This window comes from Mustela nivalis (genome assembly GCF_964662115.1).
Source record: "Mustela nivalis genome assembly, chromosome: 1".
Classification (NCBI taxonomy): Eukaryota; Metazoa; Chordata; class Mammalia; order Carnivora; family Mustelidae; genus Mustela; species Mustela nivalis.
In genome coordinates, this window is record NC_139020.1 from 88,660,972 (window position 1) to 88,675,176 (window position 14,205).

General features: G+C 35.1%; 1 long non-coding RNA gene across 1 annotated transcript in view; it reads right to left on the minus strand.

Annotated features, from left to right (window-relative positions):
* Positions 1–13,985, minus strand: part of LOC309871739 — a 173,611-nt gene extending 159,626 nt beyond the window's left edge. The window contains exon 1 of the long non-coding RNA XR_014315462.1: positions 13,947–13,985. This is a non-coding gene — a long non-coding RNA (uncharacterized lncRNA). The remainder of the gene's footprint in view (positions 1–13,946) is intronic.
* Positions 13,986–14,205: the final 220 nt, after the last annotated feature.

Genomic DNA, 14,205 nt, shown 5'->3' on the forward strand with positions numbered 1-14,205 from the left:
CTAACCAAGTTGAAATCAAAAAAGCTATTAATAAGGTGCAATAAAAAATCGAGGCTCTCACTGCTAGATTAAATGAGGCAGAAGAAAGAATTAGTGATATAGAAAACCAAATGACAGAGAATAAAGAAGCTGAGCAAAAGAGGGACAAAGAGCTACTGGACCAAGAGGGGAGAATTCGAGAGATAAGTGACACCATAAGACGAAACAACATTAGAATAATTGGGATTCCAGAAGAAGAAGAAAGAGAGAGGGGAGCAGAAGGTATACGAGAGAGAATTATTGAGGAGAATTTCCCCAATATGGCAAAGGGAACGAGCATCAAATTTCAGGAGGTTCAGAGAACACCCCTCAAAATCAATAAGAATAGGCCCACAACCCGTCTCCTAATAGTAAAATTCGCAAGTCTCAGTGACAAAGAGAAAATCCTGAAAGCAGCCCGGGAAAAGAAGTCTGTAACATACAATGGAAAAAATATTAGATTGGCAGCTGACTTATCCACAGAGACATGGCAGGCCACAAAGAGCTGGCATGATATTTTCAGAGCCCTAAACGAGAAAAACATGCAGCCAAGAATACTATATCCAGCTAGGCTATCATTGAAAATAGAAGGAGAGATTAAAAGCTTCCAGGACAAACAAAAATTGAAAGAATTTGCAAACACCAAACCAGCTCTACAGGAAATATTGAAAGTGGTCTTCCAAGCAAAGAGAGAGCCTACAAGTGGTAGATCAGAAAGATACAGAGACCATATACAGTAAGAGTCACCTTACAGGCAATACAATTGCACTAAATTCATATCTCTCAATAGTTACCCTGAATGTTAAGGGCTAAATGCCCCGGTCAAAAGTCACAGGGTATCAGAATGGATAAAAAAACAAAACCCATCTATATGTTGCCTCCAAGAAACTCATTTTAAGCCCGAAGACACCTCCAGATTTAAAGTGAGGGGGTGGAAAATAATTTACCATGCTAATGGACATCAGAAGAAAGCAGGAGTGGCAATCCTTATATCAGATCAATTAGATTTTAAGCCAAAGACTATAATAAGAGATGAGGAAGGACACTATATCATACTCAAAGGGTCTGTCCAACAAGAAGATTTAACAATTTTAAATATCTATGCCCCCAACGTGGGAGCAGCCAATTATATAAACCAATTAATAACAAAATCAAATAACACATAGACAATAATACAATAATAGTAGGGGACTTTAACACTCCCCTCACTGAAATGGACAGATCATCCAAGCAAAAGATCAGCAAGGAAATAAAGGCCTTAAACGACACACTGGACCAGATGGACATCACAGATATATTCAGAATATTACATCCCAAAGCAACAGAATGCACATTCTTCTCTAGTGCACATGGAACATTCTCCAGAATAGATCACAACCTCGGTCCTAAATCAGGACTCAACAGTATCAAAAGATTGGGATCATTCCCTGCATATTTTTAGACCACAATGCTTTAAAGCTAGAACTTCAAAGGAAGAATTGAAATAAATTGAAATAAATCAAGGAAACAAATGATAATGAAAATACAACGGTTCAAAAATCTATGGGACACAACAAAGGCAGTCCTGAAAGGAAAATATGTAGCAGTACAAGCCTTTCTCAAGAAACAAGAAAGGTCTCAGGTACACAACCTAACCCTACACCTACAGGAGCTGGAGAAAGAACAAGAAAGAAACCCTAAGCCCAGCAGGAGAGGAGAAATCATAAAGATCAGAGCAGAAATCAATGAAATAGAAACCAAAAAAAACAATAGAACAAATCAACGAAACTAGGAGCTGGTTCTTTGAGAGAATTAATAAAATTGATAAACCCCTGGCCCGACTTATCAAAAAGAAAAGAGAAAGGACCCAAATAAGTAAAATCATGAACGAAAGAGGAGAGATCACAACACCAAAGAAATACAAACTATTATAAGCACATACTATGAGCAACTCTATGCAAATAAATTTGACAATCTGGAAGAAATGGATGCATTCCTAGAAACATATAAACTACCACAACTGAAACAGGAAGAAATAGAAAGCCTGAACAGACCCATAACCAGTAAGGAGATTGAAACAGTCATTAAAAATCTCCAAACAAACAAAAGCCCAGGGCCAGACAGCTTCCCGTGGGAATTCTACCAAACATTTAAGAAGAACTAATTCCTATTCTCCTGAAACAGTTCCAAAAAATAGAAATGGAAGGACAACTTCCAAACTCATTTTATGAGGCCAGCATCACCTTGATCCCAAAACCAGACAAGGATTCCATCCAAAAGGATGGAAAAAAATTCTCAACAAAATTCTCAACAAAATCCTAGCCAATAGGATTCAACAGAACATTAAAAGGATTATTCACCACGACCAAGTGGGATTTATTCCAGGGCTGCAAGGTTGGTTCAACATCTGCAAATCAGTCAATGTGATACAACACATCAATAAAAGAAAGAACAAGACCATATGATACTCTCAATAGATGCTGAAAAAGCATTTGACAAAGTACAGCATCCCTTCCTGATCAAAACTCTTCAAAGTGTAGGGATAGAGGGCACATACCTCAATATCATCAAAGCCATCTATGAAAAACCCACCGCAAATATCATTCTCAATGGAGAAAAACTGAAAGCTTTTCCGCTAAGGTCAGGAACACGGCAGGGATGTCCATTATCACCACTGCTATTCAACATAGTACTAGAGGTCCTAGCCTCAGCAATCAGACAACAACAGGAAATTAAAGGCATCCAAATCAGCAAAGAAGAAGTCAAATTATCACTCTTTGCAGATGATATGATACTATATGTGGAAAACCCAAGAGACTCCACTCCAAAACTGCTAGAACTTATACAGGAATTCAGTAAAGTGTAAGGATATAAAATCAATGCACAGAAATCAGTTGCATTTCTCTACATCAACAGCAAGACAGAAGAAAGAGAAATTAAGGAATCAATCCCATTTACAATTGAACCCAAAACCATTAGATACCTAGGAATAAACCTAACCAAAGAGGCACAGAATCTATACTCAGAAAACTATAAAGTACTCATGAAAGAAATTGAGGAAGACACAAAGAAATGGAAACATATTCCATGCTCCTGGATTGGAAGAATAAATATTGTGAAAATGTCTATGCTACCTAAAGCAATCTACACATTTAATGCAATTCCTATCAAAGTACCCTCCATCTTTTTCAAAGAAATGGAACAAATAATTCTAAAATTTACATGGAAAAAGAAAGACCTCGAAAAGCCAAAGGGATATTGAAAAAGACAGCCAACGTTGGTGGCATCACAATTCCGGACTTCAAGCTCTATTACAAAGCTGTCATCATCAAGACAGCATGGTACTGGCACAAAACAAGACACATAGATCAATGGAACAGAATAGAGAGCCCAGAAATAGATCCTCAACTCTACAGTCAACTACTCTTCGACAAAGCAGGAAAGAATGTCCAATGGAAAAAAGACAGCCTCTTCAATAAATGGTGCTGGGAAAATTGGACAGCCACATGAAGAAAAATGAAATTGGACCATTTCCTTACACCACACACAAAAATAGACTCAAAATGGATGAAGGACCTCAATGTGTGAAAGGAATCCATCAAAATCCTTGAGGAGAACACAGGCAGCAACCTCTTCGACCTCAGCCGCAGCAACATCTTCCTAGGAACAACGCCAAAGGCAAGGGAAGCAAGGGCAAAAATGAACTATTGGGATTTCATCAAGATCAAAAGCTTTTGCACAGCAAAGGAAACAGTTAACAAAATCAAAAGACAACTGACCGAATGGGAGAAGATATTTGCAAATGACATATCAGATAAAGGACTAGTGTCCAGAATCTATAAAGAACTTAGCAAACTCAACACCCAAAGAACAAATAATCCAATCAAGAAATGGGCAGAGGACATGAACAGAAATTTCTGCAAAGAAGACATCCAGATGGCCAACAGACACATAAAAAAGTCCTCCATATCACTGGGCATCAGGGAAATACAAATCAAAACCACAATGAGATATCACCTCACACCAGTCAGAATGGCTAAAATCAACAAGTCAGGAAATGACAGATGCTGGCGAGGATGCGGAGGAAGGGGAACCCTCCTACACTGTTCGTGGGAATGCAAGCTGGTGCAACCACTCTGGAAAACAGCATGGAGGTTCGTCAAAATGTTGAAAATAGAACTGCCCTATGACCCAGCAATTGCACTATTGGGTATTAACCCTAAAGATACAAACGTAGTGATCCAAAGGGGCACATGCACCCGAATGTTTATAGCAGCAATGTCCACAATAGCCAAACTATGGAAAGAACCTAGATGTCCATCAACAGATGAATGGATCAAGAAGAGGTAGTATATATACAGAATGGAATACTGTGCAGCCATCAAGAGAAATGAAATCTTGCCATTTGCCTCAACATGGATCGAACTAGAGCGTATCATGCTAAGCGAAATAAGTCTAGCAGAGAAAGACAACTATCATATGATCGCCCTGATATGAGGAAGTGGTGATGCAACTTCGGGGCTTAAGTGGGTAGGAGAAGAATCAATGAAACAAGATGGGATTGGGAGGGAGACAAACCATAAGTGACTCTTAATCCCACAAAACAAACTGAGGGTTGCTGGGGGGAGGGGGTTTGGGAGAAGGGGGTGGGATTATGGACATTGTGGAGGGTATGTGCTTTGGTGAGTGCTGTGAAGTGTGTAAACCTGGTGATTCACAGACCTGTACCCCTGGGGATAAAAATATATGTTTATAAAAAGTAAAAAATTAAAAAAAAAAAAAAGAAGAAGCAGCTAGTGGTTGTCAAGTTTTGGTATCGCTTCAAAAAGAATATACATTATCTATAACAATTATTCAAATATTTCTATTTCAAATAACATATCTGTGTGAGGTTATATTTTCTTCATGTGCATCAATAACAAAAGAATAGCACATGCTATATCTATTGAATAAAAAATATATGAAAATATAATATCTTTTATTATGCCAGACAGTTAAAGTTTGCAAAATAGGAAAATAATGCCACCTTTAAAAAAAAAATGCTTTGCTTTCAAAAATGTAGTTTTTAGAAGTTATGTTTACTAACATATAATAGATGTGTCATTATTTTTATATAAATTGATAAATACAGATTTCATCTTTAATATGTAAATATCAATACGTAGTTAATGATGTACTGGAGTTGGTTCTTACTGGCACATGAGGGTCAAAGTTTAACATACCAAAATTCCAACAGGTATTGTTAAACTATTGGCAGCTAGAAATCTGAGATAATACCAAGGTTCACACCATACACATCACAAAGGTTAGAAATCATATTTTTTTTTTTTTTCAGATATCTGGCTTACAACCACTACCGGCATAACCCACCTACCACATAAACAAAAGTTCTGTGGAATCCTTGCCAATTTTTCAGAGTATAATGGATTCTTGAGACTAGAAAGTTTGAGCCTGACTTCAATTATAATATATGTATTTAGTTCCAATTAATTACAATTTCTAAAATTAAATACAATTCAAATTCTTTGATAAGTATTATTGGTTGTAAGGTGACTAAGTAAGTCTATTTTAGTTATGGGCCATGATGGGAAAAGAACCAATATTTGTTGAACATCTAATATGAGCCAAGACTGTGTTATATGATTTTCTGTATTTTACTTTGGATATGAAGTAACTGTAGCTATAAAAAAGAGCATGTGAAAAACACTAAGGATTCAAGTATAAAGTATAAATTTCTGGTGGGCTTCTTTTCTTTTAAAATTTAGGATGCTATGGGGTACCTAGTTAGTTCATTGGAACATTTGACTCTTGATTTTGGGTTGGGAGTTTGAGCATCACAGTAGATTCAGAGATTACTCAAAAATAAATAAATAAATAAACTCTAAGAAAACAAAATAAAATTTAAAAGGCTTTAAAAGATGAGAAAAATATTTAATGAGGTGGAAGTAAAGGTAAGTCAAATAACCTGAGAAATTAATCACTTCTTTTGATATCTGATGGCATCATTTTAATTACAGCTCATCATTATTCATTTGAATTATTGAAATAACTTTTTAATGGGCCTCTCTGGTTTACTTGTGTCATCTTAACATATTTATAAGAAATGTAGCTACAGTAGATGTTTAAAAAATATTATTTAGATTGTATACTCTTCTGCTAAAAATGTTTCAATGATACCACCTCTCAGTAAGAGTCGGAGTCTTGGTAGTAACCTACATGCCCTACACAATCTGGTTCTTAGGTAACTACTTTTGGTACTATTCTTCCATTTATTTCTACTTATCCTGCCACATATGATCTCATGATATTATTTGAAGAAACCAAACATGATACTGCATTAGGGCCCTTGAATATATTATAATTTCCACCTTGAACTTGCCACACATAGATAGCTACACACCCTTTACATACTTCATATGTTTTTATTCACATCTCTTTCTCCGCCAGTCTTTCCCTGATCACTGTATTTAAATTGTAACCCTCCCCGATCCATCTTTCTCCCTGTTCCTTGTTTTATTTCCCTAATTTCATATATTCCTCCATAAGCAATTCATTCATTTTTTTTATGGAAAAATGCTGGAATGGAAGCTTTTCAAAGGTAAATATTTCATCAAAATTATTTCTATATCTTCATCAACAATAAAAATGCCCAAAATATAATTGGTGTTTATAAAACTTTTTTCAAAAGGATGAATAGATAAGGACAGAAAACAAAGTCTAACTCTAATAGAATGTGTAGGGGACATTCACTCATACAAAGTCAGTAGAACTCAAAACATACGTGTGCAGAGGGATAGGGAAGGGTAAAAGCAGGGGATGAAGTAGGCAAGGTAAAATCATAAAAGATTAGTCATACCATGTATAATAAGGACAGTTTGAATCATGGCAATATGAAATTATCAGAACTACAATTTTTAACATAGCAATAAGAAGGAGGAGAAACATAAAGGAAAAGCAAAATGAGAGAAGAGAAGTAAGAACTAGGTCAGAAGAAGTGTAGAAAGATTTATATTTAAGCTTAAAATAATGAGGGAATCAGTGGAAGCTGAAGACATGAGATTGATATAATTGGTTTAATTGCAATTAAAGAAGACAGAAATAAGGCTGAAAATGGAAAGTGTAGAAAATACAAATGTTTAGCAGAAAAGTAAAAGAATAGGAGTGGAGGTGGTGGTAAGGGAAGTAGATACTGGGCATTGGCTGACAGGGTCCCTTTAGTATGGCACCATGTATACATTTGATAGAGTTTCATTAGTGTGGTAGTGGCAGAAGCCTGATTTTTTATGTGTTAAATGAGAAACAATAACAAATGGGGATGGCCTATACAAGACTTCTCACAGATTATTTCCCCAAATCTTAATTTTGATGAAATCTAGCTTCTTGTCAGTTGGTTAGTGGGTTTCCCTTATCCGGAAATGTTTTAGCAATGTGGACAATAGCAATAATTGAAGCCAGACTCTCCCAGGAATGCTTATCATGTTACATTAACCCCAATTTACAGGAAAACTAGCAGTAGCAAACATTACTGGCCAAAGCAGAGGCAGCAAAACTTGACTTTCTTGCAAGAGGTAGAATGTTTATGGAAAAAATAGTGGTGTTTGGAGGGAGACAGTAAATTTTTTAAAAGACAGGTATGTTTTCAATTATATGTATTGTATATAAGTATTATATACATATATATATATATATGAATATGTATCACTGGTAATCTATTGATCAGATATTTTGTTCATAGAAGAAAGGACACAAGTATGGTATCTTCTTGTCAGATCCTTTAAATACAATTCTGTTACTTAAGGTTCTCACTCACCTGTGAAAAAGTGGCATTATTTGCTACATATATTTCATCTATAATATCTCTTCACCATCAAGTTAATTATAGGCATTAGAATTAGTGGGGGAAGTCAAGGACAACTTTATTGAACACATTTCACAAACAATCCATTAGATTGACAAGAGAGGATGGTTCTCATTATCCCATAAGATCATTCTGATATTACTTTAGTGCTGTGCTAATGAAAAATGAGAAATTCAGCAGAAGCTTATATTCTCAAATAAGAAAACTTAAATACAGATGACCAATTGATGCTAAAAAAGAAGTGAGCACTCCACCTTTGTTCATGCCCTGAATTTCACAGCTGGTTATTCTCCCACCCTGTCCTATGTACTAGGCATGAGAAAATATAACAAAATTAAAACTTTGACAACAGGCAGAAAAATAGATAATAGCCACTTTAATTCCAACATTAATTTTCTCCATTTGACTCTACTTCCAAACTGCCAAAAGGTTACACAGTTTAAGAAGTGATGCAAGGAAAGAGTTTAGAGAAGCATTCATCTGTATCACTGGACAACTACATGGGAAAAAAAAAAAATCAAGATTTGTAGTTATCTTTATCTCAAAATCCCAGTAAAGCTAATTTAAATGTCATTTGCTACTATTCTTTTTTTTATTCTGTTATATGAATTATGGTAAAGGTCAGTGAATCTTATCTGTATAAGAAGTGGATGCCACCAACAGAATCCTTCTCATGGAAAAGTCTGTATGATCCTGTATAATAACTATTTCAACAGTGACAAATGGTTACTACACACCAGTAGCTCCTTTCCCATTTTACTTTACTTTGATAGGGTCCTAGCATAAACTTAGGGGAATGTGTAAAAATATACCAAAAATGTACATACTGTGGATTTCTCACTACCTTTTGCAAGCAAACATTGAGAGCCAAGTTTGATTTAAACTGAGTAAATGACATAAATCTTGCAACCTAAAAAATCATAAAGTAATTTATACTTGTCTCGTGCAACATTCCTTATGGTTACCTAGTACTTATTATACTGATTATAGGTTACCAGGAATAATTTATCATAAATAAAGGCTAGTAATAAATTTAATCAAAAGTGAAAAGTTGTGAGAATAATAAATTAGGAAAGTAAAGAAACTACTGCATTTCAATACTTTCTTTTAAAACTGTTGAACAATTCATGTTTAAAAGATCCACAAAATTGTGTATTAATAGTATGACTTAGTACAATAAAAAAAGCTAACAAATAGTTCAAGAATTTTTCACTAATGGATAAGGGAAGCAAAATGTTTATTATTATTATTATTATTATTATTATTAAATTTAAGTTCAATTAACCAACATATCCTATACCATTAAGTTTCAGAGGGAGAGTTCAATAATTCATCAGTTGCATATACCATCCAGTGCTCATCACATCATGTGCCCTCCTTAATGCTCACGGCCCAGTTACCCCATCTCCCCATCCATCTCCCCTCCAGCAACCTTCAGTTTATTTCATTTATTAGGGGCTTTTCATGGTTTGTCTCCTTCTCTGATTTCTTCCCATTCGGTTTCCCCCGCTCTTCCCCTATGATCTTCTCTGCTGTTTCTTATATTCCAAATATGAGTGAAACCATATGATAATTGTCTTTCTATGATTGACTTTATTTTGCTCATCATAATACCATCCAGTTCCATCCACATTGTTGATAGAAGAGGAAAAAAAGCAAATAAATTAAAATCTTTGTGTTTCACCTGTATCTAAATCCTAGTCTTCAGGCTTTAATTAATGATGCCAAAAATTACATTAAAGTAAAATAAAGACTGTTTTTGCATGATTTAGGGTGGAATTGTAAATAAAAAAATATATTAGTATCATTATTTAAATCTCTAGTTATGTCAATTAAGTGATGCTTTGCATCCTTGTTAATGGGGTAAAAGTTAAAACATTCTAGAGAAGAGATTAAAGAACCTCTTCATAGACAAATTGTTTAGCACATAAGTTTAACTTCATTAAACAAAGATCCTAAATAGCATTATATAAACAATATGGATTGTTTCTTTCTTTTTTTTTTAATTTATTTTTTATTTATTTTCGGCATAACAGTATTCATTATTTTTTCACCACACCCAGTGCTCCACGCAATCCGTGCCCTCCATAATATCCACCACCTCGTACCCCAACCTCCCACCCACCCGCCAATTCAAACCCCTCAGATTGTTTTTCAGAATCCATAGTCTCTCATGGTTCACATCCCCTTCCAATTTCCCCCAACTCCCTTCTCCTCTCTAACTCCCCATGTCCTCCATGACATTTGTTATGCTCCACAAATAAGTGAAACCATATGATAAATGACTCTCTCTGCTTGACTGATTTACTCAGCATAATCTCTTCCAGTCCCGTCCATGTTGCTACAAAAGTTGGGTATTCATCCTTTCTGATGGAGGCATAATACTCCATAGTGTATATGGACCACATCTTCCTTATCCATTCGTCCGTTGAAGGGCATCTTGGTTCTTTCCACAGTTTGGCGACCGTGGCCATTGCTGCTATAAACATTGGGGTACAGATGGCCCTTATTTTTACTACATCTGTATCTTTGGGGTAAATACCCAGGAGTGCAATGGCAGGGTCATAGGGAAGTTCTATTTTTAATTTCTTGAGGAATCTCCAGACTGTTCTCCAAAGAGGCTGCACCAACTTGCATTCCCACCAACAGTGTAAGGGGGATTGTTTCTTTCTGATCTGATAGTCTAGAATCCTAGGAATAGGACATTATGACACACTGCACAAAATTGACTAAGAACTCAGCCTCCTTCCAATATTGTGGCATTATCATCCCCAAAGTGGTTAATTTGCCTCCATGATGCACAATGCCCCTACCACCAAGAATATGGTCCAGACACCTGATAAGGAGTAAGGAAGGGAATGTTCTTTCTCTTGAAGGACACAACCTGGAAGTTTCCAACATCACATCTGCTCTTATCCCAATAGTGCAAACATGAGACAGACTTAGAGGAAAATCATGTTGGGAAATGTAATCTCTATTCTGGGCAGCCATGTATCCAGGTAAAATTTGGAATGCTGTATCTATAAAATACAAGTGGCAAGTAAAAACTGGAAAAAAGAGCTGTTTCTGTTACATTGTTTCTGCATCATGTTTTTGTTTGTTTGTTTGTTTTGTTTCTATCTTTATGTAAATAAAACTCAAGACAGAAGATGTTTGTCTAGGAGAACTGAATTTATAGCCAAGGGTTTTCACACTTTTTAGCATATGACAAAAAACAAAAACAAACACTTTCCTGATCTTTGGAAGCAAGTGTATAAATGTTAAAAAGGGAAAGAAATAATTAAGAGAAAAATCAAAGGTACTCTTTAAAATTAGGAAGTGACTTACTTAAGTATATATTCTATAATGTTATGCCAGATTAGTCTACAGTGAATATAAAAGCTAAGTAGTTTGAACACATTCATTTATTCTCTGCCACATTCCATAAAGTCTTTAATATAAGTTACTCAAGCATTTATAACACAACAAATTAGGTGATATAGATAGAGAGAGAGACTTCTAGATGAGTGATGGAACCCCTGGATGATGGGAATTTAAGTCAACATTCTAGGGGCAAGAATGGACTAGACTGGGGATCCAGTTAGTAAATAAGACTCATGTTCTAGTATTCTTTATTATTTTAAAGCAAGAGATATATTAAGTTCTGGATTTTTTTTTTCTGTACAGTTATAAAGTCAAATTGGAAACTAGATCAGCTATAGGACACATGTTTTCTATAAGATGAGGGAAGATAGCTTGTCTAAGTTATAAATTTTAAAGCTTCTTAAGAAAAGTTGTGTGTATGTATGTATGTACGTACGTGTATGTGTGTGATGTATAGACAATATTTTCAACAACATTCGTAAGGAAACATGAGTAGTTGATAAACTTGAGAATTTCAATCCCAAATTGAATTTAAATTTTTAGCAACTGGGCAGCTGTGAAATTTAGGCAAGCTGCTCAGCCATTCCAAGGAGGGATTCCGAATTTTGAAATAATGATACCTACCAAAGTCATTGTGGCAAAGAATAAGATGCTTTATATAAAGCATTTAAAAGAAGGCAATTATTTTTATAATCTGTATAGCCAAGGATTTATAAAATTTATAGTGTAAAAATGTCTAAATAAAAATATTTCATTATTACAATCTGAGAAAAAAATAAAGTAAGCATGTGGAGTGTTTGAGGTAGAATAAATAATTTCTACAAAAATATATACAGGCAGTACCTATCACATTAGTTTACCAAATGCTGATGGATATAACTCATGTGAAATAACTAAATACTAAGGTGGGGAAACAACCAAAAAACTTGAGGTGGCATTTTTATTGTTATTATTTTCATTCTAAATGTTATCAATCCTCTTGGTGCACAACAGCAAATAGAACCTCCTGCCTGCTAACATCTCCATTTACCATAGTCCTTTCCCATGTTCTCAACATACTAAGTGTTCTTTGCCTATAATTAGCTCTATTATTTTTACTTTTCACTCAGTGTCTGTTCCTATGCTGTTGACACATCTAGCATTTTCCATCTTATTTTTATTTCTCATGTAGCTTTGAAACAATCTTTTTTCTTTCCATAAACTTTTTTGATTTTGAGATGATTACAGATTCAAAGGAAATGTTACTAAGAGAGTGAAGAGGGGTTCCATGTACGTTTTGCCTAGTTTTCCCTGATTATTATCTTTTATATAGCTGCAGTGTAATAGCAAAACCAGGATATAATGGCACTGTTACAATGTGTGTGTATTGTTCCACTGCATTTTATATATGCATAGATTTGTATAACCATCACCACAGTCAAGATTCAGAATTATTCCATCACACCCACTTCCCTAACTTCAACCACTAATCAGTTCTCTATCCCTAAAATTTTGTCATTTTGAGAATGTTAAAACCTTTTGAGTTTGGCTTTTTTTCACTGAGCATAATACTCTTAAGGTCCTTCCAAGCTGTTGTGTGTATCAATAGTTTCTTTTCATTGCTACTTGTAGTTGTTATGTTTTTAGTTGTAATCTAGTTTGTCAGTTTTTAATTTTTTTTTAGAGTTTCATTTTTTGTTTCTTTTGTTTTTCTTTTCTGTTCATTCTTGCCTTTCTATGGGTTGACATTTTTACAATTTCATTTTTTTTTAATTCATACGAAGATTTTATTAAAGATAACAATAGTCTCAACTAATAAAGGAAAGAGTATATAGTTACATTTTCAAAGTAACTCACAGATATGGTATTCCTGTATGCTGCTTGTATAACCATATATTGCCGAATATCCAAATATTATGATCATGACAACATCTCTACTATCCAACTCCATAATGTGTGCTGAATATCCCTCCACAGCATACTGCTGACCATGTCCAAGAACATGTTTTTGTACTCCATGACTGACTATGTACGTTAAAAACCCATAATTCGTCAGTGACATTGCCGTCATTTGTTTCAATTCTGCCTCCATACATAAAGATGTTTTCCTGATATAAAGCAAGAGAGTGTCCATATCTCTGGAGAGGACCCCTTGATAGACTTCCTACATTCCATATACTGCTTTCCAAATTATAAAGAAGGACTGAAGGATTTAACATTTGGCAAAATCCAGTAAGACTCAGTAGAAGGAACATTCAAAGAACAATCAGGACCTTGAACCGGTCGCAGGCTCGGTGAGCTTGGAGCTCGGCCGGAGGTCAGGCAGATGGGAGCAACTGGGCGCTGTTCTCTGAGGGCGCACTGACGAGTGGGGCCCTGGGCTCTCAGCACCCCCCCGCCGGAGACCAGGAGGCCACCATTTGTATTCCCATCCTCCGGAAATCTACAATTTCATTTTTAATTATCTATAGTGTGCTTTTAGCGTATCTCTTTATGAAGGTTTTTAAATAATTGCAGTATGTATTACATTATATATTCATAACAGAAACAATCTACCTGTGTCCATATCTTTTCCATTTGAGCAAAGCATAGAAACCTTAACACTTTTTGTCTTACTTTACATTTATAATGTCTTAAATATTTCCTTTTCATAATATACAACTACATAACACAGTGTTAAAATTTTTGTTTCAACAAGCAAACATAACTTAGAAAACTCAAGAAGAGAAGGAAAATCTAGTACAGTTACGTGTATATCTACTCTTTCAATGATACTTTCTTCTTGACCTTTTAAGATCCCCCCCCCCCCCAATTATTTTCTTTGGTTAGGGAACTTCCTCTAGCAATTATTTATGGTTGGTTTGCTAGCAACAAATTCTCTTTTCTTTCATCTGTGAGGTCTTGATTTCTTCTGAAAGATATTTTTCACTTCTGAAAGATATTTTTACTGGTTATAGGATTTGGAATTGACAATTCTCTTTCAGCACTGGAAAAGTATGTCACTTCCT